Source organism: Corvus cornix, chromosome 2 (assembly GCF_000738735.6).
Source record: "Corvus cornix cornix isolate S_Up_H32 chromosome 2, ASM73873v5, whole genome shotgun sequence".
In the NCBI taxonomy this organism is placed as follows: Eukaryota; Metazoa; Chordata; class Aves; order Passeriformes; family Corvidae; genus Corvus; species Corvus cornix.
In genome coordinates, this window is record NC_046333.1 from 139,503,882 (window position 1) to 139,527,775 (window position 23,894).

At 40.4% G+C, this 23,894-nt stretch overlaps 1 protein-coding gene across 8 annotated transcripts in view; it reads right to left on the minus strand.

The window, feature by feature from the left end:
- TRPS1 (transcriptional repressor GATA binding 1) overlaps positions 1-23,894 on the minus strand; it is a 214,345-nt gene that overhangs the window by 176,234 nt on the left and 14,217 nt on the right. The window contains exon 1 of one of the 8 annotated variants that reach the window (XM_019289172.3): positions 20,052-20,142. The exons of 6 other annotated variants lie outside the window; for them this stretch is intronic. The gene's annotated coding sequence lies outside the window, so the exon portion shown is untranslated. One more of the 8 variants, XM_019289171.3, reaches the window with a different exon arrangement.

The window sequence follows — 23,894 nt, forward strand, 5'->3', positions numbered from 1 at the left end:
ATGTGATGGCTTGTCATCAAAGCCTATTGCAACAGAATGGTTGTTGCCTGGTGCTTGTGCTGCAGTTTTAGGTCAGATCTTAGTCATATGCTCTTTTTAACAGAATAATCCAACTAGAAATATGTTTGAATTTTATGAGATGCCACTGACTAATCTTTGTACAAGTAGATGCAGAAGCAGATGAAGAGCAAACTGAGTCAAAGGTATATGAAGACTGTGATATTATCAGTCAATATGCTGCAGCAACAAAAAGTTAAATGAAAATACACATTTATATTCAACAGGCTCAAGTAGGACATCTTTGTTAAGGGATAGTAAAATTAATACTTTTACACTCATATATATTACACACCCACACAAAGACATATAATGCACATACGGCACTTGAACATCAATCATTTTCCCAGAATAATGCAGCAAAAAATCATTAACTCTCAATGTCTCAGCTTAATATACATGTAATACTTACCTATCTCACAGGACTGTTGTGAGGCTTAATTAATTAGTGACTGTAAAGCATTTTGTGATCCTCTAATGAAAGGTGCTACATAGCACAAAGTATTATTAAAATCATTAGGACCACAAAAAAGCCCTGTGGAATTCCAGCCTACACTGTCTGTTGGGGTTGGGAGTGATCTTATTATTAAAAGGAGACCATCAGACTAATTTTCATAATTTTTTCAAGATTTTTTCCCCCTTTGCTGTTGTGATAGCATGTTAGTAGCTAGAAATTTAATCTGTATCATCTTAATAACATACACTCATGTAGTTTGTTACTGCAGGGCTAGAGAAGAGAGCAGGGCTGTTGGCATTCATCTGGCTTTCCCTTTTAAGAAAAAATAAAAAATAAAATTGAGAGACATATTTTGACACCTTCCCACACTCCACCCCAGCAGGACAGCTGATCATGTGAGATCGCAGGATACTCATGCTATAGCTGCATGGGAAAATAATGCTGTGGTTTTAATTTCTCTCCTTTTTAGACTTCTTTTTCCTTCACAAAAAAAAAAAAAAAGAAAAACAGAAGAAAAAAACACAAAACAAAACCCCGTTTATTACACATAAATAGACTACAAAGACTGTCTGCTGTGCTTCATATAAAAAAGCCCCAAAGTGTTCAAAGTGCCGGCTTCTATCAAGCACATAAAGTCCTAATCAATCTGGAGCCTCCTCCCTACTCTCCATACAACAACCAAGCAGCTGTAAGGCACACAAGCTCCGAAGCTGGAAAGCTCGTGTTTTGAGAGACTGAATTTCTGGGAAAGTGTCTCAGCGGCGGGCTCTGTCCCTCAGGAGTCACCCAGCACCCTGCCCTCCTCGGCAGCCTGTCCCACTGGGCTGACCCAAACCTGTGCCGAGCACGACCAGAAAGTTAACAAGCTCATTAGTGCAGTCCACAGTTCAAAGACCTGACATGTTTTCTAATTTAAGCGTTTTCAAAATAAAAAAAAATCTGTAAATAACACTGGCAACTCCAGGTGAAATTGCTGCCCTCACTGAAAATTAGATTACATTAGATGCAAACTACCCCAGGCTCAGACGCAGTGGTAGAGGACTGGCTAAAGCTTCTGCCCTTCTACCTTCCCTTGTGGACACTTGCACAATGAAATGACAGGAAAGAGACATGTACAGCTTCGCATCTCCATCATCTCCAGCTGGGACACAGAGCAGGAGGCAGTCACACACGATGCTTCTCTCCCAGTTTTGCTTGTGGTTCTCAGAGCAAGCCTGCCAGCAAACAACCAACACATGGCCCTCCCTAACTTTTCTCTGCTGAGAAGGGAAGGGAAGAACAACCCCTTTTGTGTAAGTAACCCAAGAATCAGGCCCTAAACCATGGGAGGGCAGAATAAGCTTAATGACAAGCAACTGCCTCTTCAACAAGACCACCTCCTTTCTGCTTTGGCACAAGTGTCTTCATACACGATACAAGACAGAAGATGTCACAGCTCTAAGCAACTGACAAGTTAATTCCAAAAGAGTTTTTAATCTATACATGTTTTTCTACAAGCCCTCAAACTGCATGTCCACTCTTTCATGGCTGAAACTGCCAAGGTAAAATATGCTTCCTCGTATCGGTAAAATTAGGCAGGATCAGACTTTGTATTTGGACAAAATGAATCTGCTTGATATTCTACGCTCTGCATGCTTCACTGAAATTATGATAGCTTCATCAATCTAAAAAGTGCAAGGAGGAAACCATGGTTTATACGTCGTATTAGCAGAATAGCATCATAGCAAAACAGTGTTGTTTTTTCTCCTCCTCTCTTACTCTTTTGCATTTTCAGGCTCTTCAGTTTAGTCCCTGATCACCAATTTGCCAACGGCTGTTTGCAATTTTTTTCCCCACAAAGTGTACAACAAAGAGACAAGTGAAAAGAGCTGTGGTCTGTTCAGGCTTGCTCCTTCCCATTTACATTTACTTCCCCAACATCGATCGTTCTCAAATCTCTAAAGGTGCACTTTTGGACATCTTAAATCCTGCTAAGCTACAAAGTGCCACCACCTTCAAACAACTCTCATCAGATAAATCTCTTATTAATTCACATTGAATTAATTCCCAATGATCTTTTCTATTACCTTATGCTTCAGAGCACAGCACACATCAGTAGTCATCTAGCCACTGGAATAAATCTAACCTTTTCTATGGGTATAAAACAGACAGTTGGTCATTTCAAGAGAGTTTAGGAGTGGCATTTCAAAATAGATTGTTTAAGCCCACTTCCAGGCACTTAGTTCAGTTTAAGCTCACTCCTGGGGTAATCACACAGACACTTTCAGGAGAAACTGAAGTCAAAAGGTGATGTGCCTAAAGAGGTGACATGATGGAGAATTTCATGCTCTCTTGCAAGCAAAATGAAGAATTCTAAAACTGCTTTTATTTACAGGCTCCTGAGCACAGCAGGTTGCAGCTCTGCATTTCTTACTGGCCTCCACTGCCATCCATCCAGGACGGGAGAGCTCAACAAGGCAAGATTCCCTTTGGCCTCGCTTCCAATCAAGTACCTAAAAGCCTTCTGTACACATGACAACCTATTAAAACTCAACGAAGCTTGTGAAACAGGAAAACTAACATCACTGACATTTTATGGATAAATTAAATTATCTACAGAGAAATGAAAAATTCAAGGTGTTCAAGGTGACGTGCAGGCAGAGCTCTTGGCTAGTGACTGAACCTGGGTCCTCTAGATGTCCAAGCCCATATCTCTCTCCTGTATGTATTTCAGTAAATAAAGCATCACCCTAGCACTTGGCAAAAGGCCAAGATCCAGTAATTTAATAAGGTACAGAAGGAGCATCTTGTGCAAAAATCTAAATGCTCCAATTTATCATGACAGTTATGGGATAAGCTGACATTTTATTTGTATGTAAATTAGTCTCCAAAACAGCTTTAAAAGGCAGCTCTTTCAGAGAATATTATGCCTTTGCTTCTCTGTTCTGCATTTATCTAAACTCAGATTTGTATATTAAAAGTAGTTTAATTTTTATGTATTGGTGCTGCTTTGCATGCTCCCCAATCTACTGTTATTGCGCCACGGAGAGAATCCAGCCTGATTTGCTTACTGCAATAAAGTAACTGACTTCTGCCAGGACTGACACCTTCGAGAGCCCTGCCTGCCATCCTCTCTGAATCTTCTGGTAATTCTATTAATTAGCTGTCATTACTCTTTATAGGATGCAGAACATTCCCTATTAGACAAAACCAGAGGTCCATTTAGTCTGATGTTCTCTTTTGGAGATACCAGATCCTTCAAAGAAGGTTCAACTGCCTTTGGATAGCATCATCTACTGCTGTGAAAAGTAAATTGCTCCTTACCCTCAATGCTTAAGACAGTGGCTTACTTTCTGAAGAGTAAGAGGGTTTGTAGGCCTTAATTATCTCTCAACATTCTACAATTTGTTTTTAAAGAAGTCTTATATATCCCCACGTCCAATAAAAGTGACCAGTATCTATGTCAACATTACAACAATCCTGATAGCAGTGACGTCTGGTAGCTCTCACTTTACAATCTAAATCTGAAAAAAAAAAAGTAAATTTTAAGTGTTTTGAGTTTGCTTCTTGCCAATGGAGTAGAGTTTTCCCTCAATCTTGTACTAGAGAGAATCAAAGACCTCCTAGGCTGTGGGCACATCTATCACATCCCCACTGTTCGTTCTGACTTTAGGGCAAACCACTGTCTTGCCAAACTCTTCTAGCAGGTGTGGCAATCTTACATGTTTCAATTTCTTTTCAGCCTGAGTAAACTCAGTGTTCCCTGTAATCCAAATGTCCTTTGAAGACAATGGGAGTTTAGGGTTTGCAAATGACTCAGAACTGAATCTGAGTTGAGTGTACCGGCAGAGGCAAGCACAGTGCTACTCTGAGATGAAGAGTGAGGAAAGAAGGTGACCTCCCGGCTCCCAGGCAAGAGTAATCAGGTATGGATACAAGAAATGACTCATTTGCTCTTTTGCACTAAGAATACAATGGACTGATCCTATTTCCCTTGAAGGTAATGGCAAAAGCTCCACTGACTTCAAGAGAAGCAAGTCTGAGATGTGCTGTCCCTTTCTGCCAGGCGAGGTCTGTGATATGAGAGAAAGGCATCAGAGTTCCCTTGCTCAAAACCTCAGCCAAATGGAACCATAAATTACTTGCGAGAAGAGGAAAAGATGCAAGGGAGATAGAGGATGGTTTTGGCTAGCATTCCAGAAAAGTTCAAATAATTTTGTTTCCAACTAGAGGCAAAATCCTCCCATTTGAAACGGGGTTGAAATTTCAAAAACTGGGAAAGAGGTAGAAGTCTACAGTCTAGACCTAAAACAGTAACATTAAATCATCACTGGAGAGGGCATTATTGTAGTACTTTTTCAGCCAGACGAGAACCAAGATGAACATGAGTTTGCAAAAATATCCTTTTTTTTTTTTTTTTTTTTTAATTTTTTATTTTTTAAATTTGGCAAGGGTTTCCAGACACAAGTTACATAGGTAAGAGAGGGCAACCAAGGGCAACCGAAGTTGAGCCCACATACATCAAAGCAGACTCTGGCTTTGGGTACCTATCCAAACTGAGCCTTCAAAGGTTCTGATGTTGCCCTATTGTTTAGCTTGAATCTTGTCTAAGCTTGTTCAGGAGAACCCACATTCAGAAGTATGAGAGAAGGGAAAAGAGCACACATTTTCCAAACTGTGATTGCAAAACAAAACAAAAAAATGTAAATCTACCTGCTTCAGGGTAATACTGGTAAGCGTGGCTAGCTATTGTTGCTCCATGCTTTTCAATTTCCATACATTAGCATTCATTGCCGACATTATTAATCCAAAGTTATTTGGATGCTTTGATCAGCAAATTGAATCTTGAGTCTATATATGATGTACCTATATTCACGTAAAGTTTACAAAACTATTATATTTCCCTATTCTAACTTTTTCCCCCACATGCTGTGAGTTTCCATATATCCCACAGCCATACATTCCAAACACAGACTATTTTATTTAGTAATTTATTCAAGAATTTAGATAAAAAGAAAAGCAATGGAAATTGTTTGGCATTCTCTATATAAACAGTTCCTAGACATTTGGGTTGAATCATCCAGTAAACTCTCATCTTGACATGCCTGTGACAGATAAAACTTTCATCACCAATATGCCCTCTTGACTAGAGATCAGGATACAGGGGATCCGTATTACAAAACCTCTTTTACCCTTTATGGCTATCACAAAAATTAAAATCACATTAAATATAAGCAACTCAGAATTTTGGCACTGTTCTTCCACTCGGCACAAATAACCCCACTCTCCATTGTGAATAGGGGAGAAACAACAGCAGTGGCAACCACAACAAAAGAGTGGATTGTGTGTTCCCTACACAAAACAGAAAGCTGTGCCTATTCAAGAAATCTTGGCCATTTGTCAGAAATTACAGAACTGATGTTGGAGCCCAATATTAGGTCCAGCCAAAGCAGTGGTGAATTACCTCGCCTTTGGAATCATCCCTGTTAACAAGGAAAGACTCTCTTGCATCACATATCATATGGTCCTCATGCAGACTGAGAAAGAGAGCCACTTTCTTAAAAAACCCAAAGTAAAATACATTAAAAAAAAAAGACCAAAGTGAATGCAAACGGATTCACTGAGTGGTTTGTCTATTATTTGCCCTTTTTATCTCTTATTTTTCTTTTGAAGCTGAGAAATGAAGTGAAATGCTGATGAGAAAGCTAGTCTTACAGCACTTCCACCTTAATAATTTGTTATGAAATGGCTTTAAAACAGCAGTATTTTTTGGATAGCCATAAGAATTGAGTACATGCATTCACTGAGGAGTATGATTTCTGTTTTACCCATTTCAATTCTGGTCGGAAAAGAGGGAAGGAGGGTGTGGAATAAGAAGACTCCTTGATACTCTGCTGATGTGGCTTTGCAGCCACTTCATGAGTGCTGGCAATCCTTTAAAATTGGCAAGGGGTGCCAGCACCAGCCTGCTGACTGCTGGATGAATATATATAGTGCAAATAATGCTGTTCTTGAATCAGTTTTTCCCGAACTCCCACATAAACTTTCCATGGGAAAATCTCATAATGCCTGCATAAGTGATTTTATGAATCTAGCTTTCAGCTTTTGATAGAAGATTTCTACTGGCTTTGATTCTTTATTGCACAAAGGGGTGGTGCCAAAAGCCCTCACATTAGCCTGGACCATACAGACATCAGAAATTCAATTTAAACATCAGTAATCTGCCAGGATCATAAAACACATAAAAAAAAGATTTAATATTTTTTTTCCCCTGAGAGGTAAATATGTAATTTCAGAAGCACAAGTACAACATAGGTGGCAGAATCTGCAAGCAGCAACATATAGACAGAAACTAAAACTACCAATGAGAGTAGAAATCTTCAGTCCGCAGAGACGAGGAGAAGTGAACAGTTGTTTTATTCCTATTGAAGATATATTTTGAAGTAAGTTGGGCATTGTATATCTTTTCCAGCAATAATGCACCTAAATGTTCCTTAAAAAAATATATAAATACTTTTCTAAAAAGTTGCAGAGAGGTAAACCCAGAGATTACACTAATATTTCCACTCTCAGAAATCCTTGTACACAAGCAAGTCTTACCACATTGCTCCCGTCTTCCTCCTCAGAGGTGCCTTCATGCCACCTCAATTCCCAATTCGCTACCTCACCAGTTTTAAGAAATATCCAGCAATGATGTTGAGCTGATTTGTTGCACTGGGATATATCCCACAAAGAGTGAAAGCTTTTGCCGTGTTTTCACATAAAAAGAAAGCAAATATTAAAGCAACTTCTGGGTTCACTGGCATTCTGGAGTCTAAAAAAAGTCCCAAAACTACTTGCAGAGGCTACAACAGCACCTTCTTTGAAGTAATGTTGCAACTTGTGCCAAGGAATTTGGGATGTACCTGAGATCTGAAGGTGCGGGCTACAAATTAACACAGCCAATTAGGTGGAGAAGCTGAGAGTCCAATACGGATGGGGTGAGATAACCACATCACATTAACTGAATAAAAGGACTGCCAAATGTGAGCCAGTTGGCTGAGTACAGATCATGTCATTCTGCTCAGCTAACTGCTGCCCATCAATAATCTGTTGCTGTTTACTCTCCCCATGACGATCAAACCAAGCTAGGGCTGCTTCTAATTTTCCAGTCTAGGAATAGCTTCAGAACATCCACAACTCTTTTTTCAAACAACTCAAGAGATAAATGTTTCATCCACATATCAGTGTGCAAATTCTTCCCAAAATGGGACTAGTCAAGAGTAAATAATTACTCCTGTAACAGTTTTATCTGATAAACAACAAGACATAAGGCTGCAAAAGTGATCTTTGTACCATTAACAGTTAGGAGAAAATCCAACTTCTAAAATTACTTGATTAACTGATACAGGACACAAAAACTGTGACAATTCTGTAGAGAATGTTTCACAATAGATGTAGTCATTTTTTAGGGATTAGTATTAGCTATAAATTTCTTACCCCCTGAAATCTGGTACAACCGGATTTATAATGCAAAGATGTCTTCCTTTGAAGAAGACAGAGATGAAATCAGAGCCAATTAAATTTAAGCATCTCTTAAACAATTCTTTTGTTAAGCAGTGTGTATTGAAAGAATAAGAATACATGAGAGAAATTAGAAATTATCTTCATAATTTGGCCGTGGCTTCTCTTCTTATGAGTAATGAGAACAGCCCAAGATCACAGATAAAAACCTTAACGACATAAGACATTCGTAAAACCATTTGTATGTCGATAACAAGATGAGCATATATATGCATACATGACCTAAAGAACAGAGATTGCATTAAACCAATGTATTTGTGAAGTAGATGATACTTGGGTCTTCTCCAGCATCAAAATCTACTGATTAAACCAAACACAGACTTGAGTCTCCCTTTTTAAAAAAATAACCTCGTTATCATTGAATCCCGTAGCATCTTGATAGGCCTTGGCCTATTAATAGAAAAATAATTGCTCTTTATGACTCCCAGATCTAAAGCAGCAATTTGATTTCCCATCCTCTTACATCCTAAGTTGTTGCAGCTCTGGATCGCCTTTGAGTCTGAAACAAAAATACCCAACAGCTCCGCTCATAACCCTCACGCTTCATTCACCCACAGCAGAACCTACATGTTGTTCCCATTTTGCCTGCTCACAAGATGGCACGCTTGTCTCACGCCAACTGCACAAATAAGTCTGTATTACACTCACAGCATCAAGGATAATTAAAGGTTAGGCACAGAGGTGGCAGCAACACGCTCCCACACCACCAACGGCACCGGCGGGGCTCCAGGTCTGTCTGCCTGTGTTGTGGTGCCTGAAACACCATGGAGGCACTGACCTGCTGCTTCTCGCTTCCCGAGATCAGATGTGGGGATTCGAAGCTGCAAAGCCTGAAAGCTTAAGCCCAAACTGAACTTCATCTACGTAGAACTCTACTGGCCTCTGAGCTAAAGGGGACTTGTGTCATTCACAAGTACACTGTAATCTAGGCAACATACACACACTTGATTAGACTCTAAAATTACTGAAAATTGCCATCTCCCTTGCATCTTCCTAACAGCTTGACATATCAATGCCTAATGTCTCATTATGTTTCAATTTGAATCATGACTGTAAATCACTGGAAATACACAAGAAGAATGAGACATAAGATTTGGATGAAAAAAAAATGAGGATGCACGAGAGACTGGACTTTAGAAACTTTATGAAAATATTAAAATAAGCAATGGAAACATCATATAAACTGAGAAATGGCAAGTCTACTGGAGGCAGTGGAATAAAGACCCTATGGTTCACTCATCACAGGTAGAGTTAAGGTTTTTTCAAATTTAAAGAAATTTTCTTTTTTCTTTTTTTTTCTTTTAAGACATGTGGGTAATAGAAACAATAGGAACATAGGAATATTATTGTAATGGTTGATTTCACGGACATTCACTATACAAGACCTACCAAAACAGAAAAGATACCACCTTTTCATTCAACTGCAGCAAGAGTGCATAAAGTCAGGGACTTCTGCTTACATGGCAGGGAAGTACACATTTAATTGTCCACACAGGCCCTTCAAATTAACCTGTGTCCTGTATACAGGTAACCAGCTGCTAATCATTTTCTGCAGATCCCTGCATTTTGCTCTGAATTCACAACATCACAAGAAAATTTGATCTTTGAACCCAGCAAAAATGAAATACATCTTAGGCTGTACTGGAACTGGCATGTGAACACTGTAACTGGGGTTCAAGAAGTGAGGAAGTGTCAATGGTTTAGGCATCAAGATGAGCAAAAGGAAGACCATGTGCCAGCTTACACTGTCATAGCAATGCTGTGCAAGCTGGAAACAGTGAAGCCACATGAAAGCACCAGGCACTTCTCACTGCCAGTTAAACTGCTTCCTGTAATTATAAATATACAAAGGTTAAAGTAAGAAAATTATTACAATGCACTGATAAAAAATGAATTCTCAAATACTCAAAAAATTAATCAACAACAGTCTATCAGCATAAGATACTGTGGCAACACATAGTATTTCTGAAGCAGACAGCCTGGCACTTTATTTGCTTTGCTACACGAGGAAAATCCAACATCAGATCGTGGGTGCATCCCACCTGTGGGATACTCTTCTGCAGCTCCCAGCTCCAAATGCTCACCCTGGCAACATCCCGACTACACGTCAGAAAATCTGGTTTGGCACCATTCTCCTAAGCATTTTGGACTCCATCAGTAGAAACGCAAGCGAACAGACAAAGTGCAACATGCGCCATCCAGCAGATTAGGATTGCAGTGTCTGGTCTGCAGGAGAGAATCAGCAACTGCTCAGTGCTGGCTTATGCTTCCTACAAGCACTCCAGCTTTCAGCAATATTAAAGAGACTTTCTGCTCTAGTTTATAAAGCCATTTTTTCTTTTTCTTTTTCTTTTTCTTTTTTTTTTGCTCCTTAAAGAGAATAGTGGATGATTAAAAATAGGAGAGGCAGACCTATGGTTAGGCAAGTAACCATGGACTGGGAAATGTCTCTTAATTTCCTTTGTGCCCTCAGAAAACCAACATTATAAACTAATTACTCCCACTCTGAAACAGCCATATCACTGCTATGTTTACACTGTTTTTGTAACACTCATCAAGAAGTGAGCCTGGTCTTGAGGCCAAATGACAAGGCAGAGACTGAAACTGTTCTATACTATTCTTAAGTCACTTCTATTCATTTAAACTAGTCCATCAGGGTCTAAAAGTCTCATTTCAAACAGCTGCATCACAGATGAGCTAACAAGACAAATACTCAAGTGTGTTTATACAGAAAATACTAAGGAAACTGAATGATAACAAAAGTTTTGTATCTTCAGTCTAGAGAAGTACAGAGATATCATACAGAAAACTACTGCAAATTGTACTGAAAGTCGAAATGAAAACTAGTAGGGAAGAGTGCAAGCTCTGTGAAATAACAATCCCTCACACTTATATTAACTGTGATTGAAGAAGGGAAAAAAAGAAAGAAAAAAAACACAGTAGCTGACAACAAATACAAACGACTCCAAATCACACTTTAAAAGGCCATATGTCCCAGGCAAAAATTTGAGCAGAAACAAGTAAGTGATGATGTCACAGATGATACTACATTAAGAAAACCATTTTAAAATGTTCAAGAAAGATTAATTTTAATGAAAATTAATGAAGCTATGGAAGATGTAACTCTTTTTTTTATAAACATGTGACGTGCAGCTCATTTAGACTAGAAACACAATTGCTAGCAGCAGGTAAACATGAGGGAGAGAAAAGCTTAGGATCCAGTTGGCGTAAGAACAAATAGACTAGCCATGATTAACTTTGGGCTGAAAATGAGAAAGAAGGGTTTTAACTGACAAAGCACTGAGGCTATGAAACATCCTTCCACCAGACGCTGTCAAGGCAAAAAAAACTCTACCTAATTTTAGGATAAAGGTGGGTCACTTCATAAACAGGATTACATACTGTGGTTGATGTTCAAAGAGTTACCCATTGCTCACAATTCCCACAGAACTTCAGGACAACACACACAAATAGATTTTTCAGAGTATGCACAGCCTTAACATTATTCCTTAATGTTATAAATACACATGCCAAGGGCACTGTTTCCTCAAAAGCAGTTGGGGTGAAAGTTACTCTTTGTCTCTATCATTTTTTAAAAAATATTTTTATTTTCATAGTGACCTTCTGCATTCCCTTTAAGGCCAATAGGTTTTAAAACACACTATCTTCTGCCTTCAAACGAAATACAAGGTATGTATTACTTACTTGGGCAGCAGGAATTAACTGTAACCTTACCAACCTTTTGTGAAACAAGTCATCCTTTCTATCTACTGTCTTACCAGTCATTTATATGTCTGACTGTGCCATAGTTCAAGCAGGCATTGTACATTCTTTTTGTATTTTGAAGGTAGTTTAGGTATTAAAAATGCAATGAGAAGGCAATTCTTGAGCCCTCTGCATAGGTTTCACAAAAGACACGCCCAGAGTTGCCAATACTGCTTTGACAGAAGAATCTAACAGAGCCACATCTAAAAGTGGAAAAAAATACAAGCAAAGTTATTTTCAGTAAATTGTGCACGAAGACTGAGTAGGACAGCAGTCTACAGATAGAATCTGTAGAGATCTGATAGAGACTGATAGATTGAGTTCAGGCATTTTGAGACTACACCTTGCTGGTCATCAAAAAAAATTTTTTTTGTAACACTAAACATTAAAATTCTGCATGTTACAGTTTTCAACTGAACTTAATCTCTTTGGATGAAACTAAACAGGTAATGGGTGATACCTGCTGCTTTCTGCTGAAGAAAATAAACCTTTTGCTCCAATTCAATGGGGAAAGAATACTACCCATCTCCCTGCTCCTTCTTGAAGTTCCTAGATTGTTGCAACACCCTGTTCTCACATAATCCACAATGCCAAAACAGAGATGGCTACACAGAGAAGCCTGATGTGATAAAACTGACCAATGCAACTCTCAGAATACCTAAAAAGCTTTTTATGGGGTTCATTTGGGCCTGACCAACCTTCCCATATTATTTTGGTTTAGCTGTGTAAACACCAGGGCATTTGTTCCAAGTTTCTTTTTTCCACACTAGCACAATACACTACTATTGCTTTTTTTCTTTCTGCTGCACTGAAATGCGTTTAAACATATATTTATTTATTTATCTATGGTATATACTGTCCGCTAGAACCATGGCTCTTTGATAATCCTTGATTTGGAAGTCCTTTCCAGCATTTTGTTTCCGCCTAACACATGCAGGTCTTTTTCCCCTTTAAATATGTTGGCGTTTTTGTTTCTGCTTGTGACAAAATGCAAAGACTTAAGATTTCCACCACTATGCACGCAAAGCAGAGGGTAACCCTGACAGAGTTCAAAGGAAACTTGGTTACATGGTTACATTTCTCATCAGGAGCAGAGTCATCGAGTCAAAAAGAGGGTGCCACGGGCAGATCCAGGAGCCAAATGCGTGATTTCACAATGGGCTTAAGGCCTACTGGGCCTGAAGGGGCCCTGCCCATCCCTTCACCACCGTCTGCAGGCCCAGGCCATGCCCTCTGCCTGCACCCACACTGGCCGAAAACGCCCTCCTCGCACTCCAGGGCTGGCAGGGGGCCTGTCAGACTGTGCCTTTCAGTGGAAACTCGGGCTTGGATTAAAAGAGCTCACTTCTCCTCTGGACAGCCCAGCTCCCATCTCCTCCTCTGCCTTTGCACACTCAACAAGCACTGGAACTAGCACCAGTCCCACACAAGCCAGGAAAGGATCACACACATCTGAAAAGCCTCCAAACCAAAGCAGTATCTACTCCTCATCCAGAAGGACAACAGGGCAGGTCACCATACTGAAGGCCGTGGGCCAGGGGCCACTCTCCTTGCCTGGCTGGCGGCTGCTGCACACCTGCAGCCCGCCTTGCCAGCACACAGGGAACACAAAGCCATCCATGACAGTGACGGGGAACAAAAATAAGCCAGGCCTTGAAGGAAGGAATGGTTAAAATGTCTTATTTAAAGAAGAGAGAGGGGGTAAAAAAGATGTCAGGAGAAAATAATCTTTATCTGGCAGGAAATGTAAGGGCTGTCTTCAGAAAAGTAAAATCATTATTGCAAGCAAACTGATTCATTAAGTAACATGCAGAGGAGGATTATAATGCCCTCCTTGTCATTAAAATGCTTTGAAACTGTACTTCTGTCAGCTATGCTAATGATACTCAGCTTTTATATTACACGGCAGAAGCTATGCTCTGGCTAGAAGTTGGTGTGCAGTGTTACACTGGAGTTCATGTTACAAAAGCAACTACTAGTTCACATTGACTATAAATGTGTTTAAAATGTACAGAAAAGCAACCATACCATACAGAAACCAGATGGTAGGGTGATGAACTGGTCCACACCAAGAGGCACATTCCCCTTCCACCCAGAAATCTACTTTTCTAAGTGAAAATCCTATCTCTGGCATATTTTTCTCCAAAATAAAAAGACTGCTTGAATGCTGGAAGTCTAACCAATTTTTTATTTCCTTATGTCCACATCTGAATACTAAAGACGAGCACTATTAGAAATAAACTATTCATTTATATTTACCTTATTACCTGGTAGAAAGGAGTTTTATTTCAGTGAAATTAAGGTCTGGCGTATTTTGATGACTTTATGTAAGCCCTTATTAAATATAGCAAAATTCAGGCTCCAAAACCCAGTGGAATTGGCACAATCAAATTTCTATGTGATTTATCCGCTTCACTGTCACAGTAACTAACTTGGTGCATTTCTTTGCTTGGTTCTCTCTGTAAGCTGTCAGGAGAAGTCACTCTATCAAACAGAAATGTAACACTATTTTTATTGCTTATCTCTTTTGCCTTGGGTTACATCAGTAAGTCATCTCCCTCTGTCAACTTGACAAGAATCTTTTTGGTGTTGACCTTAAAAGGACACAGCTGTGACAACTTTGGTTTGGGTTGTTTTTTTTTTTTTTCCCTGTTAATAGTTCTCAGCTGAATATTTGGTTTTGGTAGGTCAGGATCTTCATCTGGCACTGTTTTATACCCCATGAGTAGACTGAGCACAAACCATTGGACACTCAGCCCCATAGTATCGTCCAGCCTTTATCACAAGAGGCACTGGGAAAGTCAGAGGTAGATACTTATTCCAGCAAAGCCATGATTAATTACAAGAGGTCTTCTAGATTTGATCTGATTTTCTTAATGCTCTGTAATTAATTAATATAAATGTTCATCCTTATTTCCACAGCCTTTGCTCAAGATATTAAGTACTCCAATCCCTGAACTCAATCCCCCCTGGCATTTTCTCTCACATTATGTAAGTAACTGTGGCTGACTCTCTCCAGGTCTCAGCATTTGAAGATCAGGATGAAAAATCTGCTCAGGATTTTAGACTAAGGAAGGAAGAATATACCATTTACTACACACTGTGAACTTGTCTTAATAACATACCCCAGCTAGGAGATACTTTGAAAATACAAAAATATTTAGGTAATCTGAAAACAGTACTTCTGTTTCTGCCATGCACCATCCAATAAATGCAACACATTACTGATTTAAAGAAATAATATGATTTTGTGCCAAATACCTCAGAAAGTAAAGATAAACGAGTACACAACATATTTCAAATTCATTGCACTATTTGCACTGATGATTACTTACATGAATACAGACTTTAATCAAAGCAACTTACACATGGCTAGTTTTAATTGTGACTCAAACTGGCAGGCCAAAAACATCAACATACACATACAATGAGGTTAAAAGAAATTACATGTTTTCACTGTATTTCTGAAGAGTGAGAACTCAGGAAATAATTATTAAAATGTAGTAGTTTTATCAAAAGAAGGAGTCATTCTCTGGATAGTGACTTGTGTACATTGTATCTATATGCTCTTAATCAAGCTGCTACACGGGGCACCATCGTCTTTTGTGTTCATACATGGTTTTATGTTGATACATAGTACAGATTTCATTGCATGTTTCCTATTTACTAGATAAGAAAGTTTCTTTATGGTTTATGAAAGCTGGAATTATATTAAGAATTATTAAAAATCTCTTTAAAGTATTGCTTGTCAGTTCAATGATGCCCGAGGTATTCAGGAACAGAAAAAAACCCCACATTTACAAAACCTGTTTTGCATTAAAAACTAATTTAAACAAAGAATTACACGTGAGTTGTTCACTGTGCATTGTTCATCCAACTGTTTTGGTTTATCACATCTAGAGGTAACAAAGCTCATAATCTCACACTTTATTTTCATCCATAGAATGGAGAAAGAAAAGTTTTCTGACGCCTTTTTTTTTTGCTCCTGATAATCTTAGTTTTGAAAGTGCGAGTCACTGAGCAGAATGTAAAATGGAGAAAATAATGTCACTGCACTATTTTAGTGCAGCATAGGAAGCCTCTTGCAGATGCCAATTCGATCACGTCCACAAACTGGTCCCGGGTGTTTAGATAGCCATTTCCACCAGGACTGTGGTGTGACATTACTTAAAACTTTGGTAGCAAAGAGGTAAATATACACAGTCAAACAGTACATAATGCTGTGTAGACTTAGACCTTAACACCGATAAAAATCTGAAAGTCCTATTTTTAAAAGGTGTATATTTAAGTCTTCTTTTAAATTTTAAAGAAAACCTTTTTTTTCCTTAAGCATTAATTATTGCGTACCTTGGTTATTCATATTAGATTAGTTAGGAGTCCAGAGACTGTTTCAATATATACTGCAGTAGTTTCATATAACATCTTTCGGGATAGAAATATGCTTTAATATACTATAAATTAAAAATCAAACCACATACATGATGCTACCAGTTTTGCTATGCTCCTGCAAGCATCTGCAACATCAGACTATTATGTGCGAGATGATCACAGAAGAGAAAAACCTAACTGGCAGAAGTCTCAATGGGCTTAAACCAGAACAAAAAAAGTGTACTTAATTTAGAAGCTGAAAGTCTGTCTGTAGTTTGGCACTTACAGCACATCACACCACGTAATTTTATAGAAATCAAATAACTTTGCAAATCACTTCAAATATTTCCTTTCTCATTGGTTTTAATCATGTTTGAAAGGAGAGGAAAAAAATTACAGGATGAAATGAAAGCAAAATGTAATGATTTAGGACTCTTAATTCTCCTGAATGAACATTCCTAAATTTTTGGATCATGGGCCACTGTCAAACTTCAAACATAACAGGGAACCACTATGCAGCCCTCACACCAAACTTTTAATTAAAACCCCTAAATGAATGATATGATACTGCAGATCAGTATCATACCATGATTATAAGTGTCTGCAGACCACAATCTAGAAACAAATATATTAAAGAATTAATTTTCTAAAAGGGAATCCCAGTCTCTGGGCTTCTTGACATACTCATTTTATATATTGAGATGTTACACAGTATCTGAACATGCAAGTATCTTAAGACCTCCACACTATGGGGTTTTAATAGTACAAATATAAAATACCAGTTTAAGATGGGATTTTTTAAAGAAATATCACAAGTCAATTCTAAGACGATTATATGAGAAAAATTATTTATCCTGGTATCTCCCTTTCAATCTAGACTGCTGGGTTTTGAGGGTTTTTTTCCATGCAAATTGAGTGGACTCACATCCTCCTTATAATAAAGTACCCATAAAATGTGGACAACAAAGTGATTTCCAAAGATGTCCCTGAAACAGCCAGCCTATGAACAGCAAAAGCTGTACTTGCTTCAGGCTTATCACTACAGAATGCAGAATAGAATTTTGGAATTTATGTATACAGACACATACATCTATTGTTTATATATAGATATATATATACACATATATATATATATAGTATAAAACAAAATGTAGTTTTATGTATATATGTGTATATAAAAGCATTCAGAAGGAAGGACAAAACCAAAAAGAGACTATATCCATTCTAATGGCTTTATCTAAGTTTATTGGGGAAGGGGCGGGGGGAGGAGAGGGAGAGAGGGATAGAGAGAGGGGGAGTGAGAGAGAGGGAGAGAGGATTGTCCTGAAGCTGGAGCGAGACAACCGTGACTGCTGTTTTCTGCCCAGCACTTGAGTGACAGCGCGGGGGGAAGACTGGTTAATCGCCGCGCTCTGGAAACCGGGCACAGAGAGAGGGAGCAACTGCTTTCCGCAACACTTCCTGCGATAAGGGAGCCAGCGCTGGCACACGGACACGGACACACACGCGAGAGGCGGCTGCGCGGCGCAGCGCTTCATGCGACTGCAAACGTGACCCGCAGCCCTGCACCCCCGACACACGGACACAGGCACACTCAGTGCCTGCAGCTCCGACCGACGGCGCTGCTGCGGCTGCCGGGGGCCGACCGGGAAGGGGAAGCCTCTCTTCGTGCCCTCCCTGCGCGGCCCGCGGCGGGCAGAGTCCCGGCAGCCCGTCCCGCGCCCGCGCTCCCCGTTGATGCTCGTTCACAACACGCACACAGAACTTCAGCGCTCAACAAAGGCTGCCGAACTGACGCCGCACCACAGCCGGGCTTCTCTTTATTTTCTTTTTATTTTTAAGGGCTACCCCAAGAAAACTTTCGTCGCTCAAAGTCAGCGCGGTACCCCCCCGCTTATTCCCTAAGCACTGTTATTAAGCCTCGAAAAGACCTGCAAAGAAAGTAAACAAGGCAGGGGAGGCAGGACAGGCATTAAGGCCAACACGTCCCGTATCATCCAATAACTTCCCCTTACATGCCCAGTACAATGCGGGTTTGCTGATCACAGCTTTTCCACTGTACCAGAGCCAAGTGCAGGCAATTACTTACACTTATGTAGACTTTTATAAGAGATAACAGTTATCTCTATTGAAAGGCCCAAGCTGGGGGGTTTTTCCTTTCCTTTTTTAAATTTGTCTTTCATTATCAAACTGGTTCAAAAACACACAAAAGCGTTTCTGTGCGGGGCACTGGCTCCCCCAGCCCTCCGTAGAGCCCCTGACAGAGCAAAGCAGCAGCTCCGCGCTCCGCCGAGGAGGGCTTCATCCAGGCCTCGATGGAAAAGCCCTGGCAGAGACCAGCCCACCGAGCTGCCAACGCTCAGCGGAGGGTCCCGTAACCCCCAGCCCGGCAGGTCGGGGGAGCCAGCCCTGCGCTGGGCAGGACAGGGCCGGGGGCGGCTGCGCTGGGCCCCCGCCCGCCGCGGGGACGCGTCCCCCGGGCAAGGGCATGTCCCATCCCGTGGCGCTATAGCTGATCGCAGCCCACGGGGATCCAGGTAAAATAAGCCGTGTTGGGCCCTGCTGCCCTTACCAGCCACGTCCCCCTGGTCAAGATAAAGGCAGGAGCGATCTCCGTATTTTTAATGCAAATGAGATGCAGCCCGCAGGCTCTCAGCAAATTGCCGATGCATTTGGGGATGCCATTGCTCTTTAGCTTTGTCTCCACATGTGCTGAAAGTTGATGAGTGCTCCTTGAGTTTTTCTTCCCACCACCAAAGGACACAGCACAGACATAGGAAGTAGGAAAACCGATGCTCCAGTAGCACTTACAGACCAGATGGCCGCTGCCAGCATCTTTAGTTGTATCAATACTTCTACTAGTGCCATTTCACTGGTATTTCTTCTGAAATTTGTGTTGGATAATTGTAACTCAGAGCCAGAGTATCTCTGAGCAAAAGGAGACTACACTGCATTTTTGGAGTTACCATCTCTGTATTCACGTTTTAAGCAGAACTATCTGATCCTTACACATTTGAGGGGAAGGATTTCAGCATAGAAGGTCTACCTGCGTTTATAAACCAGGGGCATTTCACATGCTGCAAAAGTATTACACGATAGCAAATGAAAGAAGGTTCCATTGCCTTAGTATGAACTCACCACAGGTGTGCTTAAAACAGATACTGAAGACATGATTCACTGCAGTAAAGACACCCCAAACAACTATTTAGAGTGATTCAAAATACAACATTTGGGGGTGGGGAGGTGATAATACAGTGCGCCTACTTCTCCCCCCCCAGAAAATACAAGCTCCAATAATAATAAAAATGACAAACAAATAATAGTGATAATGGCACATATTTATACTTTATACAGAAGTACAGCAGGGTTCTTAAGATTAGTCTCGCTTTCAGTTTCACTCAGCACTGAACTAGTCAGCTTTGCGTTAAAGAGGTGTGGAGTGTTACTTAGGAGTTACACAAAGTACATCGGCATGTTAAAGAAAAACAGAAAAAAAAGTATCATAGCCTATACGGGGAAATGATAGCTAAAACAGAAGATACAATTCTCACACATCACTCCACACATCTTTTCCTCCCCAAATGCACAACAGACATAGGAACATGAGCTTCAAATACTTACTAAACTTATGCAGAGAAATAAATGGGTATCAGTTGCGTGACTTAAAAAGCCATAGGAAAAAGGAGCAAATTTTTCTTGGAAGCCTTGAATCATACAAGCTGCTCATTTGCCTCATTCACGTCCTCTTCCTTTCACTGCACTTCAGTGTGAAGAAGGCAGACTTAGCAATATTCATTAGAAAGCCAAAACATTGCAGAGACCACATTGCAGCAACAGATCTGCTTCACATGCACTGACGTACCTCCTCAACATCTGAAAGAAATTCCAGCTCCAGTCAACCCATAGGAGACATGTTGCCTGACTGTACCTTGATGGTATTGTTTATGAAGATGGTGATTTACACACTCGTAATGATTTAAGCAGCTACTTTGCATACATTACAGAGAGAACCTGAAACATGTGACCTGCTTCACAGGGCAGGATTATAGCTCTGTTCTTGTTGTGTCATGTGCAACCACATTATTTAGTAGTTAAAGGCAAGCGAGCACTCTGCTATTCTATTGCCCTCACCATGTATGCAGCTCGAGAGTTTCAGCATGCCTCTGAAACCAAAGGTGAACCTCCCAACTTCTAAAGGTAGACAGTTAAATAAATGATATAATTGTCAAAGGGGCTCAGTCAAACCTACCACATGGTTCTGCCCACTCATGATTATGACGTTCGCTGGCAGACTTTTTAGGACAGGAAATCTTTCATGGTTTTAATAAATTTGTAACAATGATCATATTCTTAGGGACTACTCCAATACAAACTTTCATTAGCACTCACACCACCTTTTGCAAAGCACTGAGACTGTATGCATGATCATCATCAGCTAGGAATAAATAGTAAGAACCTAAATCCTTTTTTCTGATGTTCTCAAGAAAAAGACAAAAGCTTTTTCAGAAAAATGGAAACTAACATCCAAAGAACGGCTGGACTCTGCCTGTCAGCGCCTTCATAATTTTTAGTTGTTTTTATTGATCCATACACTTCTTATGCACAACTTAATTACTGCTTTGATAATTAAAAGATAATTAAATACAAGACAGAGCATGTATCATGCTGGGGAATCATTTAGCAAGTGAACTGTTGTGCTGAAAAGTGGAATTCTTTCTGTCACTCACAGTGCAGTGATACATCCGTAACAGACACCACGGGAGCTATTTTGGGGATGATCCAGTGGCTTACCGAAGCCATGGAAGACAGCAACAAAGCATAACGTTTAGAATTCAAGGGAAGTCCTGCCACAAGGGCCTTCACACTTTGCAAACACATAAAACAAGAGCACATTCATGCAGGTTTACATCAACTTCAGAGCAAGTCCAACATTTCCATATAATATGGAATAAAAGATGTCAAAGTCTGACTTTTTTTCATTTAAGAAAGGAAGACTGGTGGGTTGAAGGGGAGGTATCTTAGCAGCACCAGGAGTGAAGGCACCAAAGCTCTGATCACAGCTTTGCCACTGGCTCACTAACACTACAGTTATTTAGATTCCCTGTGCCCTGGCTCACCCATCAGTACAATGGGTATAATACTTCATCCTGTCCTTAAGAGGCAATTACTGCTTGTAAACTACTCTGGGAACCTTGATTAAAATGCGCTGCAGCTTTGCGATAAGTATTCCCTCGGAAAGAGCACACAAGCTGGGTTTTGATGGTGGGAAGTGCTACCTGACGCCGCAAAAGAAAATAATCATTCTGAATGAGACGTATGTGCCTGACCTATGCATATGTGTAGGTGGATCCCTCCTGGAATATTTTTTTTCTCCTTTTTTCAGTTACTATGTGTATATTGCAAAGAGAGGAGCAGTGAGAACAGATAATTATAAAGCTTTTGAAAAGCCCTGGTATTTTCACCAGAGGATCACAGTGGGCCATCTTCAAGAATTCTGATGCAGAACTCTATGTAATTAAAAAACACAATTATTTGTAATACTCCTCAAACCATGTTTTCATTAAGGAGAGGAGGGGGAAAAAAAGGCAGATCACTTTAAATATGAATGCTTTATGAATAAAGAAATTTTTTTTAAATTGATGAGCATTCATTTTCCCATACAGTCACATAAAGTCTGAGTAGTTCATGTAAAACATAATTATCAACGCTTTAAACCACATTTTCCCCTTGAAAATAAATAAATAAGGACGCCAAAATCATTTTTGTTCATTAAGAGTCAGATCCAGCAGAAAACATCTGCAGACTTCTAGACCAAGCAAGCCCTGGAAGGCCATGGTACTGGCTGCACCTCGTGCCAACCTCAAAAATTTGGCTGGTTCAGAAAGATTTAAACAAAACAAAAAAAGCCCTGCAGCTTTACATGTCTGGGAATTGTGGAACTGCGTTAGGTTTATGAATAAAGAACAGGGGTGAGAAAAAAACCAACTCCTTTTAAAAAGGAGATCCCTCTCCCTCCTGCCCTCCAGCATTCTCGGTGCTAGACAGGGGCTCTTCTCCCTCCCCGGGGACACCATGGACATCATCAGTTGCAGCCCAAAACATGGGGTCCACCTGCACGCCCTGCTGCAGAGGGGGTGGCGGCTCCAAACCCAGCACTCACCCCCACTTGGCACATTCAACAGGCGCCCGAGCATCCAGCTCCCAGCCATGCTCCCAGACGTGCGGTAGCTGCCACGGGCAAACCCAAAGGAGCGTCCCCGGGACGGGAGCCAGCCGGAGTTGATCAAAGGACGCTGCAGGGCCACCACAGAGGGGCAGGCACAGCTCAGAGAGAAGAGCCACCCCTACGAAGGTGGCCAGGGGACACGGTGGTCTCTCCTGAACCAGCAGCCTCTCTAGCCCCATGGAAAAACTGGGCCCTGTGAGCAGCCGAGGATTTTTACCACGAGCTTGAACAGGCTCCAAGGTGCAGCGGAGGCAAAGTGCCTCAGCTACCGCAGGCACCCAGCAACTCGTATTTAGATTTCAGGCTACCCTGAATATGTGTATGCAAACACCACAGGGGAGCTGATGGCATTGCCAGGGCTGCTTGCTGAAATAAAGGAAAAGGCCCCTGCTATTGCAGTCGATGAAAATTAAAGAACATGCTGCTAGTGTAGTTATCACATTTTTAGACTTTTTATAGAAATAATGTCTTTTTTTCTGACTAGTTCTTCACTACATCCCTCTTTGGGAAGCCAAGAAACCTCCCACTTACAGAAGTCGCACCTTATCTTCTGCCCTATTCAGAGGACCAGCCTACATTTCAGACTGACACCCAGCTCATCTTGTGCAGCACAGTCAGTAAAAGACTGAGTAACAGTATGCCCACGTGTTCCGCTTAAAGCCATCCCAAAATTTTGGTTTTGCAAGTGTTCATTTTACAGACACCTCTTCGAGAGGAACAGCAGCTGCAGTATGCTGCCTGGGTTAGCAAGGTGTGATACACGCAGAGATATATACTGGATATACATTAGGAGAGCACAGAGGGACTTTGCGCGATGACCATGTAACTGCAGACACTCTGCAGGTGTGTACTTACAATGCTATTTATATAGTGCTGAAAGTCGACTACATTAATATACAGTGTGCATGACTCACTGTCATTAGTTCTGCCTTCCAATAATGTGGACCCTAAGATAGATAATATCGCTGGAGCCTCTCCCACACAATAAACAGACTTGTTAGTTTAGTTATATATACAAAATTTCCAACTGCAATTAGAGATTCTTTCTAAATTATTAAAAGTTCTTGAAGTGAAACCTTTGAGTTGAAATGAGCCAGCTGACATAAAAAACGCAAACGGAGAAGCTAAGAGAGTTGTATTCAAAATGAAGAATAAATTTGGTATCTTAAATAAACTATGTTATTCTAAACATGCACTAAAATAAACCACGTATTTTAACAACAGTAGATACAAAATATCATCATATTTATCATTAGAGCTTTATATACCTGTTGGATTACTGCTTTCAAAGCCTTAAGAAATGTACCAGTGTCTTTGAATTAAAATGCACTTTCTTTATGCTAAATCTGTGAAGGTGCTCCTGTGGGAAACACTGAATTCTACATTCATTTTTCATCAAAAAGAAAAAAGCTTACACAGCTTCAGAAAAAAATAACCAAGTGGCAAAAATCCCAACTTTGTCCATTTAGCCTTTTATTC